The sequence below is a fragment of the Gasterosteus aculeatus genome, chromosome 4 (genome assembly GCF_964276395.1).
Source record: "Gasterosteus aculeatus chromosome 4, fGasAcu3.hap1.1, whole genome shotgun sequence".
Taxonomy (NCBI): domain Eukaryota; kingdom Metazoa; phylum Chordata; class Actinopteri; order Perciformes; family Gasterosteidae; genus Gasterosteus; species Gasterosteus aculeatus.
In genome coordinates this window covers 22359786-22372532 of record NC_135691.1, presented here as the reverse complement: position 1 = coordinate 22372532, position 12747 = coordinate 22359786, and the positions used below count along the sequence as shown (strand labels likewise).

The window sequence follows — 12747 nt, the reverse complement described above, 5'->3', positions numbered from 1 at the left end:
AATAATACTGGCAAATAGATTACATTTAAACTGAAAGGTTTAAACTGAAAGGAAATCTTGGAGTTAATTTAAACCCTAATTGAGAATTGTAAGCATGCTATCAAGCCAAACTAAATAGTTGTGTTATAAAAAAGACTGAAACATTACACCTAAGCATCAACATGTTGACACGGTTTATGGGGCGCCATTTGTAAAATGTTGCACGTTCTAAAATCCTGCGCAGTATCATATGAACAAAAAAGCACGACAATATTCATATGTCACTTTTTCAAACATTTAGAGAGAAATTCATGTTAATTCATGCAATAACTTCTAAGGATGTTTGGCAGTAACACAAAGTTGTTAAATAATACAAATGTTAAATGTAAATCGAAATTGAAATGTACATGTCAAATATAAATGTAAATGTTAAATGTACATCTAAATGTTAAATCTAAATGTTAATGTTAAATGCTCTACATATCAGACTTGACGACTGAACATTTCAATATTTACGGTAATTCACGCCGCAGCAAGACAAGCTGGTAGGTCCGAATGAATTAGCTCTTGTTAGAGCAGGAGTGTCAAACTCATTTTAGGGAGGGGGCCACATACTGTCCCCTTTTGTTCATATAATAATGCTAAATGTAGCAAAACTGCACAGGATTTTAGAACGTGCGACATTTTACAAACGGCACCCCATAGCGGTTAGCATGGCCATTCATTAGCATTCAGGTCAAATCCCCTGCTAGCATGCGAGTGTGCTCCTAGCAGTGCTGCTAAACACTGAGTCAATGAAGCTTTACTCACAGATGCTGTAGTGTTTGCGTTATATGGGTTTATACACCAGACCTAACACAGTTTGAGTTATATCCACGGGCGTTTATTCTCCGGCTCTCACTTACACGTTACTGTTACCGCGTACTTCTTGCTCACGTGTCTTGCGCGTCTATATCCGGAGGTGACGTGGTTACGTCATGAACATCACAGATGCCTTATTACAAAACTCTGAATGAATATAGAGCTTTTAAACCCTTTTTAGCTTATATGTTTAGCACATTATGTGATGATGGCAAATATGTAAAATGACAAAAGCCGCACAGTGCCACCTATAACTAACATTCACATAACGTAGTCACAGTTACAAGAGCAGAGTTGGGGTTTTGTGTCTAACTAAAGGCGAACCACGGATTCGAGAGGAACAATGCGGTTTACCCTTGAGAGGATCATGGAGGGGCCACGGGAGTTTGCTCATCTGGCCTCCATGTATTTTGTGGATCTGAAGAAGGCGTAGGACTCTGCAAGATGCTGCGGGAGTACGGGGTGAGGGGGTCCCTTCTTTGGGCCATCCGATCCCTGTACGGCGAGATCGGGGGGAGGAGGGTTTAAAGTTTGAGGGGGCCTAGCGGACCCAAACAATGCTTTTTGCAGATGATGTGGTCCTGTTGGCATCTTTTGTTTGTGACCTCCAACTCTCACTGGAGCGGTTTGCAACTGAGTGTGAAGTGGTCGGGACGAGGATCAGCACCTTTAAATCTGAGGCTCTCAGCAGGAAACAGATAGATTGCCTACTCTAGGTAGGAAATGTGTCATTACAAAAGTGAAGGAGTTCAAGTACCCCGAGTGTCTGGTAAGGGGGCCTCTAAGCCTCCCTAGGGAGGTTTTCCAGGCACGGCAAGCTGGGAAGAAGCCTTGGGAAGACCCAGGACTAGGTGGACAGATCTTCTGGCCTGGGAACGCCTTGGGATCCCCCAGTAAGAGGTGGTAGGTGTGGCCCGGTGAAAGGGATAAGCGGTAGAAGATGAGAGGAGATGAGCAAAGGACACTCAACACTCCTGTGAAGGACGTCACTGCTCCATACTTAGTGACATTCGCCCCTTGTTAATACTGTAATCATATACTGTATATCCAATTCTGTTTTGTTTGCTATGTTACTAGAAAGTTGTAAGGAATAATGTCAAAATATAAAAAAAATGTTGACAGGATTATTTTCAATAATCCCAAAGAGTAACTAATAAAATAGGGAAATGTACTACTACTAGTGTACTACACTGGACATGTCACATGAAAAAATCATCTCTATTCCCCATTGATGAGAAGAAGTCATATGAAGAAGTGCAATCACCAATCCTCAGCCGCTGCGTCCATGAACTGAACACATCCAACATGGCCGCCAGAGGGCATGAAAGTTAAAAGGATCTGATGAGCTGTAAAGTGCTGTAAGTGTCAACTGCTGTCAAAGAGAAGACGCTGTGCTCTCAAAATGTTAAGTGCTCTCAAAACACTGATGAAACTCAGTTCTTCTTTTCTTTTCAAGCTGTGAAATCATTGTTCATGCTCAATATATTTTAATTCTATTCTATATTTCAGATTCTATCTAGTATCGTGTGGCATCCTTTGTTCTTCTTGTGTCGACCTGTGAAGCCCTTCGCTTCCTGCTTTAATATGTATCAAACAATTACAATATTTAACCCTCAACCAAGGTCTTGAGTGTGGATAATGGCATTGGGCCGGAGACTTTGAGGGGTGAAACAAGCCGGAAGTGAGGCTACACCGTGTCACGGGCAGACCAGCACTAGTCCCACATCGCCGAATACATAATATGGAACATAAAAAAAACCAAACCCAGAACGTTTTAACCAGCAACATAAATACGTGTGTGAGGTCTTGAAATTATTTCTGTTAATGTCAGAGATTGTGGATTTATTTTATTGTTTTAAATTCTTGATCGAGCAAAATGTCCAGTTAGAGCAGAATATACTGTAGTAATAGATATTACTGTTGAAGTGGATGTCCTCTAATAATATGTTTATTTATTTTCTGTGTTGTTATTCACATGCTGCATCATGGCCAAACTCGTTTCACATCCATCCACTGAATCCAGGGTTATGTTCACAGGTACCTAGGTGTGTGTCTGTGTATATAGAAGGGGGAGTTGTTATTGAACGCATCAGAGGAGGAGACACATGCCCTTCTTGCGTCATAGGGACGTCAGAGTTGGAGTTCGGGTTGTTGTGGAATTGTTTGTTGGCATACACGCCTCTTTAGCTTAATCCCAGAGTTTTGAAAGTTATGAAAGTTCTATAGCATTCTAAAGGAAATGAACGCAGCATGAATATCTGCACAGGGGCTGTCTGTTTTATATTATACATGAAAAAGAAAATTTTTGTTCATCTGCTGGGAGGACCAGGACTGGTAAAACCGTCTCAGAGTGAGATTGAGATTATTGAGATTATTTAAAGTTTTTGAGAATTCTTATTCTCGGGCATAATTTTTATGTACTGTATACATTTGTTTTCTCATGGTGGCTGCAACACTTGCGATCTCACGATCTTCCTTTCCTACAGAGATAGTTATCAAACTGATTGGAGATGTTACAGCCTTGTGATGGATTATTTAGAAGACCTGTCTATACAGTCAGGTTCACTCAACCATGCGACCATGTTGGGTGGGGCCAGATGCGTGCCATGCTGCTCCTTCAACCACACAGAACAGTGATATTGTGGAAGTTGCATTTAAACACAAAAGGCAATTCCTCAAATTGAGTACACAAGTGTGTGTCTCGTTTATTTTTACATGACAAAACGAATTAACAAACAAACAAATATGGCGCAGCCCTGTAATCTCACAAGCATGGGGCTCTCATTCCTCAACAACAACAGAATATTTAAAGGGGCCGCAATCCCGGAACAGTTGTACTTACGTGTATAACACATTACTTAAATAACTGCATGAAACAACAGTGTGTAGAGCCACACTAAGAACAAGGGTAAATTATGAAGTCACATTCACTACACATGTCCCCCCAGAATTCACCATATAAAAAAACAAATAATTTGGGAGGTGGTCGTATTAACCGGCCAGAACGGCTGTGTTTCACAGGGGGTGGAGGAGCCACTACCGTGGCAGGTGTACCACCGTGACATGGGAGTGGGACATGGAGTGTGGGAGTTTTGGGAGGGAGGGGAGCAGGGGGTGGGTGCAGAGCTGGAGGACGCCCGCGTCGTGGGGGCTGGGCCGATTCAATGGGCCTAGCAACGTCCAAATGAGCTGGTTTGAGGCGGTCAATGGAGAGTCGCTCCGGTTTACCACCCATGTCCACCACAAAATGTTTGTCTCCCGTCTCCAAGACATGGAATGGGCCCTCGTAGGGCGGGCGTAGCGGTCCCCTGTGAGCGTCGTGGCGAATAAAGACGTATTCAGCCGTCTGAAGCCCAGCAGGGATGTGCAACTGAGGGAGGCCGTGACGGGAAGTAGGGACAGGTGCGAAAAGCCTCGCATTGTCCAGTAGTGCGGTGGTATGCAGTCGTACGGTGGAGTTTCGTTCCGAGGCTCTGGGCCACCGTGTTCCACAGCTCAGACGTGAACTGCACGCCCCGGTCAGAGGATATGTCCGAAGGGGTGCCGAAACGGGCAACCCAGGTGCCGTTAAATGCCCGTGTCATCAACAGCTGCCAACGATGTCAGTGGCACAGCCTCAGGCCAACGGGTGGTCCTGTCAACCATGGTCAACAGGTAGGTGAAACCAGGAGAGGAGGGCAGAGGGCCAACCAGGTCCACGTTAACATGGTCAAACCATGCAGACAAAATAACTGCATGAAACAACAGTGTGTAGAACCACACTAAGAACAAGCGTGAATTCTGAAGTCACATTCACTACAATATCACCTTTTGTCCAATACACCCTAAATAGGGTGTGGAAGCTAAACAGAAAATGACAATAAAAGATAGAAAACGTGAGAAAAGATAAATTTGTGTTTTGATCAAGTGTGTTAGCAATAAATGAATGATCTTAAAACACTTTTGAATGTGAAGAAGAGACACACCAGAGTCTGTTATCTAGGCATTTGCTTTGATAATAACTAGTTTGAGAAGAAGGCTGTGGGTGGATGTGTGAGACGGCACGTATGCAGCTGAACAGCTGGCAGACAGGGCAGGAGGAGCAGAGGCTGTGTGTGTGTGTCTGTGTGGTTGTAAAACATATTGCGCGCAAGTTATCTGTTGCATGTTGTAGGTTTTAAAGAGTAGTTCCACATTTAATAAACTAGTAAAATAACAATTAAGTTTGTTAATAACACATTTTGCTTGTTCATAAGAGTTAAAACACACCAACAAAAACAAAATATGTATTTTTTACCCTTTCTTGAAAACGTGTGTTTTCAGCACAAACCATATAGTATTACAGACAAGGGTGTTAAATCACATTAGTTTGTAGATTTCATATGAAATCAGTACCTGCCTTTAAAGCTGATTCACCTATGCTCATAAACGGTTGCATGCAGAACTGCTGCCCTTGAGGCTCTTGACGTCAGACAGCTGTGATTCCTCTCACCTTGAAAACCTGTGAACCAACAGAACGCCTTCAACTACACCACAGTCAATTACTGCACAGCTGCACAAATGTGGCCGATTGGTTACCTCCCCTCAGCCATCAGAACACGCAAACTTTGTTTAACAGAACGTACACTTTCAGTGTCACATTTAGTTTTTCTGTGACTGGAACCATCTCAAATGTTCCCACAGTGAGAATGTGCAGCGTTTTATCCCATGACTGTTTCTTAACTTCGAAACTCATCTGCATCCTGTGTTGGCACCAACCATTGTCCCAACCACAAAATGACTGCAGGAATCTCTGTACGTTGCATCTAACTTTTCAATCTGAAAACTGTCTGTAGTTGCTTGAGATGATCTCATGGACCTCTATTCATATCCTTTCCCTGGGAAACACGTCCTTGCTCAAGTCGATGACTCACTGTTATATTCCTGTTAAAAACCACCTGACACCAGGTAACCACAAGTCTAGTCACAGCGCCAAATGACAACACTTCTCGACCACACTGTTTAATTCACAGGGACCCACATGAGTCTCAAGGACAAACACTGCTTTCACAGGAAGCCAGACTGAGATGTGGAGAAGTGACTTTAAGCTATTTTTATTGCTTTGTTGATCAATTGAGCAAACAAGCTTCTACTAAAGAAAGTGACCTCTGCTCGATTGTGTGTTTTGAGAAATATGCAAGGCCTGTTTAGCAAAGACAAAAATATATAGAATTCTGCCGCTCTTATTGGCAAGACAAGCCCTGTGTAGCTGAGAAAGCCTCTTGGTACCATGATCGAATCCATACCGTAAGCAGTCTATTTTGATTTTTATGTGAGGTTTCCGTTCATCTTTTCATGCTCAAAGTTTGGCATTGAACTCAGGGACTGGTCAGGATAGCCATTTGCTCAGGGCAATCAGGTGAACAGGAGGTGAGAAGGGACCCTTGGGCAATCCTATTGCTTGGATGCAGCAAGCCATGTCATGAAGCGCAGTGGGATTCATAATCACCGAGATCTGGCCATGCGGCTGCTTTCGACTGGTTGGTGGTTGGAGCTCCGAATTTGCCACCCTGGTCTGCTAGAGGCCTACGGCGACACCACGCTGCTGGAGGATCCAGGCCACGTTGCTCAGGCCGGTGGAGAGAGGAGATAAAGAGCAGAAACAGAACCACGACAGCATCAGAGCATCTGCAGTAATGTCAGAGGTCTTTCAAAGGGAGTCCGGCCGGTGTAGATCTTCACAGAAAGCACGGTGCTCTGTGGCCACCATCTTGTCTTATGGTGACTACTAGGCAGAAACAACAAGCCTGGCGCTGTCCAGAGTTTAATAATAAGGGAAAGTTGTCGAAAAATTCACCTCCAGTGCGCAGGGGTGGAGGAAGATATCTGACAGATCAAGATATCTGCAATGATATTTCCTTCATAGGTACAGTAGGTAAGACAATATGTGTTTGTAGTTTATGTGAACCTTTCAAAATTTGATTCAGCTGAGAATCAGCAGGGCAACCCAAAAGCCTTGAAACCAATCTCTGGTTCTTTACTATCTGCTTCTGGGCTATCCCAATGTTACAGCCCACACTGTTGCCAGTCAACAGATAACCGTTCTGCTCCCTCTTCTGTATATCAACAATGGAGCAGCTCACTGAAATGTTTGCACGGACAATATATCAAACCGTACAAGCTACAGCTTTGTCCATTTGGATCATTGAATCATGGCCTAAGCAGGTCACACCTGTAGCTCGGAATTCAACCTTTTTAGCCAGGCTGGCCTGCTGATACTAATTTTGTAGGAGTCACATGCTGGACTGCAGGCAATATCTGACAAAATCTGTCACACGTAACGACAATCTGGGGAGGATTATACTTGTGATAACGATGCATCTATATAGCTTAAGATAAGTAGGTGTAAATAGGTGTACAGATTTTTTATTGATTTTCCTGGGCACATATAATTTTGACTTGCAATTTTCTACACACAAATTCTCTTGAGAATCAAACTCTCTCTGGTTGTAAAAAGTCATTCCTTCGGCAGCAGACATGGTCAGCAGGGATTTGGCAGCTAAAAGTCAAGGCAGTGTGCGCGGAAAAAGTTTCCGTTGATCTGCATGTTTCAACACAACCTTCGTACTGCCAATGAATGGCTGAATAGTCCATTTGGCTGTCTGCATTTATATGCAGAAACTTCAGGGACGGAATCAGGTCATAGTCCAAGTAGTATTGCCTACACTTGTTTGAACAAGCTTTGGTTGAATGCAGTTAACCAGTGAAGAGCAATAGACGTGGATACATTGGCCCAAATCCAAACTCAGAACCCATCGGGTGCCTAACAAAGATTTAGCTTCACTGTGGCTTTCAAATGAGTGTTTAAACTTGTGAAACAACCCGGTTGGACAAGTCATCTATCAATACCAACTCCAATCTTGTATCTCAAGTTGATAATCAGACTGTGAACGACAAATAGCACACCGGTCCTGAACCCGATGTCTGCTGGCTACACTATACCCCGGAGGTATTGTCTCTTGTCCCGGTCTAATAAGGGATTTGACCGGTTCCGAGATTTGCTATTAATCTAGTAGTCCGACCCTGAGTAATGTATTCAGCATATATGTTGTGTAGAAACGATTACAATGGCGGCTGGTGGAAAATGTTCCAGGTAGGTAGGTAGTTACTGGGATTTTCACGCACAACCATTTCTAGGGTTTACAAAGAATGGTGTGAAAAGGGAAAAACATCCAGTATGCGGCAGTCCTGTGGGTGAAAATGCTTTGTTGATGCAAGAGGTCAGAGGAGAATGGGCCGACTGATTCAAGCTGATAGAAGAGCAACTTTGACTGAAATAACCACTCGTTACAACCGAGGTATGCAGCAAAGCATTTGTGAAGCCACAACACGCACAACCTTGAGGCGGATGGACTACAACAGCAGAAGACCCCACCGGGTACCACTAAACTCCACTACAAATAGGAAAAAGAGGATACAATTTGCAAGAGCTCACCAAAATTGGACAGTTGAAGACTGGAAAAATGTTGCCTGGTCTGATGAGTCTCGATTTCTGTTGAGACATTCAGATGGTAGAGTCAGAACTTAAACAGAATGAGAACATGGATCCATCATGCCTTGTTACCACTTTGCAGGCTGGTGGTGGTGTAATGGTGTGGGGGAGGTTCTTGGCATACTTTAGGCACTTAGTGCCAATTGGGCATCGTTTAAATGCCACGGCCTACCTGAACATTGTTTCTGACCATGTCCATCCCTTTATGGCCTCCATGTACCCATCCTCTGATGGCTACTTCCAGCTGGATAATGTACCATGTGACAAAGCTCGAATCATTTCAAATTGGTTTCTTGAACATGACAATGAGTTCACTGTACTAAAATGGCCCCCAAAGTCACCAGATCTCAACCCAATAGAGCATCTTTGGGATGTGGTGGAACGGGAGCTTCATGCCCTGGATGTGCATCCCACAAAGATGCTATCCTATCAATATGGGCCAACATTTCTAAAGAATGCTTTCAGCACCTTGTTGAATCAATGCCATATATAATTAAGGCAGTTCTGAAGGTGAAAGGGGGTCAAACACAGTATTAGTATGCTGTTCCTAATAATCCTTTAGGTGAGTGTATATATTGTATATGCAGGCAGATTCTGGAGGAAGGAAAGAGGACAGATTGTATCACCATTTAAGTGACGAGACGACACAACACAAATACAATATATATTGACTATATATGAAAATATATGTCAATACCAGCCTTGAGGAGAATGTGCAAGGTTGGCGCAAAACTAATGTATGTATGTATGTCACACATCTTTTTATTCAATGGGCAAGTGCTTCTTAGACCCGCCTTCTACGGGCAATTTTGAGATCAATCTTAGCATGGTTAAATCATTCATGAAGACAGGATGTGGGTATGACAGGCAGGGACGTGCAGGACGAACATATATTTATGCGCAGAAATCATATTTTTCAAATGTTACTGGGTACATTCCATATTTGAAAAAGACAAATATTGTCAATTTTTATGATTTAGTATCTTTTCTTTTCTTTTTTTTGGGCTCAAGGAGAGGTGCATCATTTCCCTCTATTGGCCAGCCGCCACTGAACGATTAGCGTTTGGAACATACTGAATGGATCAGCAGGACGATTACATAAACCACTCCTTTAGTTTCAGATAATTAAAATTATATCTGGGACATTTTGCTAGCTCCATGTGAAAATTAATTTAATTTTTTGGAACAAGAGTTGTCGGGTTTCAGGGTAGATTATTCAAAACCAACAACCAAATTCCTCACTTTTCGATGTCCCCATAGTTACATATCTGAGCTACAGCAGCCCCTCCTGTCTTCCTTATATTCGTCTGGCAGCTGGCAGTTTCCCCTCTTTTCAATCATTCTCAATATATCAATCAACTGCGTTCCAAAAATGTCAACTTCACATGAGCATCTGACCGTACCACATGTCCACAGTCCAAAGTAAGTGTCTCCCTGTTTGTTGGAGGTGCAATAAAGGACCTGAGTCAGGCCTACCAAATGCACATAAATGGATAGCGTCTCTTGAAAGATTAGCATAGATGGTTGTCCTTTCCTTGGCCCATTAGCCTTTTTAGCAAAGAGATGACAAATATACCCTTGATGACCCAATTTCAAATTCATAAACAGACTCACATTATTTGGTTTGAGAGCCAAGCACCATCATGGAGCCGCTGGGAATTATCCGTCTTCTCAAAGCCTTGTTGGGAGCTTTTTGTACTCTCCTGTCACCTATTGTTTTTTACTGTTGTTTTCCACCCAACGAACCTTGAGTTCAGCTGATTGTGTGCTATTGCAGATCAGAGAGTTGTTGGAGGGCCTATTAATTTGGAACACGACTTTGTTTGGAAGGTGTGACCGTTTGGAACAGGTTGATTTGGTTTGTCCTCGGAAGTTCTGCTTGCAGTGTTAACCGCTTCCTGCTCATTGACTCCAAGAAAGTGAAGAAGAGATTAGCTGTAACGCAGCGTCCTTCACAAAAGATGACCTGCACGGAGTGTTTTCTTGCTTTAAACATGATCTCATCCCTTCTCTGCATAAATTCGGGCTGCCTTTTAAGTAGTATCAGTGATGGTTGTAGCATGGTGGTTATTATCAGGCCAAAAAAATCCATATGTTTTGCATTTTAGAAAACATTACTATGGTCGCAATGTCATGTGACTCTGGTTTGGCATGTGGCAAACAATATAACATCATCAATAAAGATCTTGATCTTTTGTTTTTTACGCAGGACACAAACTCCGGTCCCCTGAGAAAGAGTTCTGTTGGTTTGGCCCATAATCCACCACAGCTCCAGCCCAACATTAGAGGATTTATCCCTATTAATAGTATATCTGCTTAGGGTGAATATTCCTGTGTGTGTCATAGAGATGCTATAGGGTGCTTTGTGCATCAGTACCAAGAACTTGAGGGGCACTGACCAAGAATTGATATTAGTCGATTAGGACTTGAGAGCAGGCTGTTGCTTCATCGTTACCTCGATTACCTTTATCAACCCTCTGCAGATAGCTTCCCCCCACCAGATGACAGATATGGACAGACAGGCATCTATCACTATGTTGGTAGTCAGTGTTATAGTTGCTGCAAACACAACAACCTTCCGCTCTTGGGATGCTCACAAAACGAGTCCATCTTTGAAGAAAAACCATATTGGACAGATGAATGAACATGCATTTACTACATCTAGGCTACTTTATTTACCCATGGGTACCTGGATAGACGTTGTGTGAGATTCCAAGCTTCGCAAAACTCTGGTGGAGCTTTTCAGAAGGATAAAGACCTCCCAGTTTGTAGCCACAGAGCTCTTACCTCATTCTCTGTGGGTCTCATCTTCCACTGTTGTTAGCATCGGATCTTCGATTTGCAGAGCAGGGTTGCATTGCAGCGGATGCTATGGAACATTGTGCTGCTCCAAAGGTCTGTGCACATCCGTTATGTGTGAAATGTTGTTCCATGAACCACATCTGTGAGTTTCCACTGGGCCAGAAATTGCAGCAATAAGTCACCTATTTCTAGTCACTTAGCCTGAAAAGGAACACTTCAGTTGGCAGTAAGTGTGGACACATGTGCTCTTGACCCCAAGATGATTTATCAGCTTCTTTTTTTTTTTTACCATTTAGAGTATGTTTTTCTGGCCTAGAAATGTGACTTGAGGAGAGTTATTACATTACAGGTCATTTAGCTGACGCTTTTATCCAAAGCCACTTATATTGCATTTTTAACCCATGGCTTTTTAAAATATTTTTTGCCGGGGGGGAAAAATGGAGTTAGGTGTCTTGCTCAGGGACACTTCAGCATGGGACATGAAGCAACCAGGGCTCGAACTGCCAACCTTGCGGTTCCGAGCGCACCCTCTTTAACCGTGTGCCACGTCGACCCCGTGAGTTAATCCAAAGCCTAAACAGTAGATGGAAGGAGAGGTTGTTCACTGGTATCTGACAGTTTCTGCTGGCTGACGTACATTAGCCACAGGTGGGACGGTACAACAAAGTTTGTCCTGTTTGACTATTGGTATTTGTTATTTGTAGAGTGATAAAACAAAAAAGAAAAGAAAAGTGAGAACAGAAAAAGAACAGAGAAGGAATAGGTATTTGTAGTTTCTAAAACCAGATAAGACCATCTATCTATAGGATCTCAAAGGCGCCCTATACATAGAACTTCCATACCCTTGTTTTTTTTATTCAACTTAGAGTTTTGGGTTTCTAATTGTGGCCGTCTAATGCTTGATGCTGAAAAAATGAACTGTGCATATCATTACTTTTCTTTATTCTTTGAGCCGGATTACAAAAAAATGAAACAGCTGATTTTCATGCAACTTGGCGCAGTTGTGTAGAATGGCCAAGCAAGAACCCTTCACATTTTGGACTAGATGTGAATGATTTTTCACTTATGCTTTCTGGTGGTGGATGTGTGGGTTGGAGAGGATGATGGAGGATAGACCTCAACCTTGCACTTCCAAAATGTAGCTTGTTTGCTTGTTGAACCGCAATGTCTCATTTTCTTTTTCCGCATAGAGAACATGCCGTGTGGTTGTAGAGGCCTTGACATCAAAGGCAACTTTGACAGAGCTGTGCTTACTCATTCAAGTGAAGAAGTGTTTCACGTCACTATTACTTTGGCTTGAGTTATTAGTAAAGTAATACAATACCTTTGTGAATGAGTAATAGTAAACCGTAAATCATGAGTAATTTAAAAATTCCGCTAAACCTTTGGACCTTTTTTCTACAACGCAATCTCACAGTACAAAGTCAGACCCCGGGGACTCCATGCCAAATTACAGGGAAGATGCTCTGTCCATCAGGTCGACTTTTAAAGGAAAATACCAGTGTACTGGTTTCATCCTGTGGATGGTATACGCGGGTGGTGTATTCAGTGACAAAAACAGGACAAATATAAATAATAAAATAAATAAATTACAT

General features: G+C 42.7%; 1 long non-coding RNA gene across 1 annotated transcript; it reads right to left on the bottom strand.

Moving 5' to 3' along the window:
- Window positions 1-3515: 3515 nt before the first annotated feature.
- On the bottom strand, window positions 3516-7239 carry LOC144406184 (uncharacterized). Its single transcript, XR_013467384.1, has 2 exons — window positions 6308-7239; window positions 3516-5320 (listed from the first exon to the last, which is right to left on the bottom strand). It is a non-coding gene; the product is annotated as an uncharacterized LOC144406184 (long non-coding RNA).
- Window positions 7240-12747: the final 5508 nt, after the last annotated feature.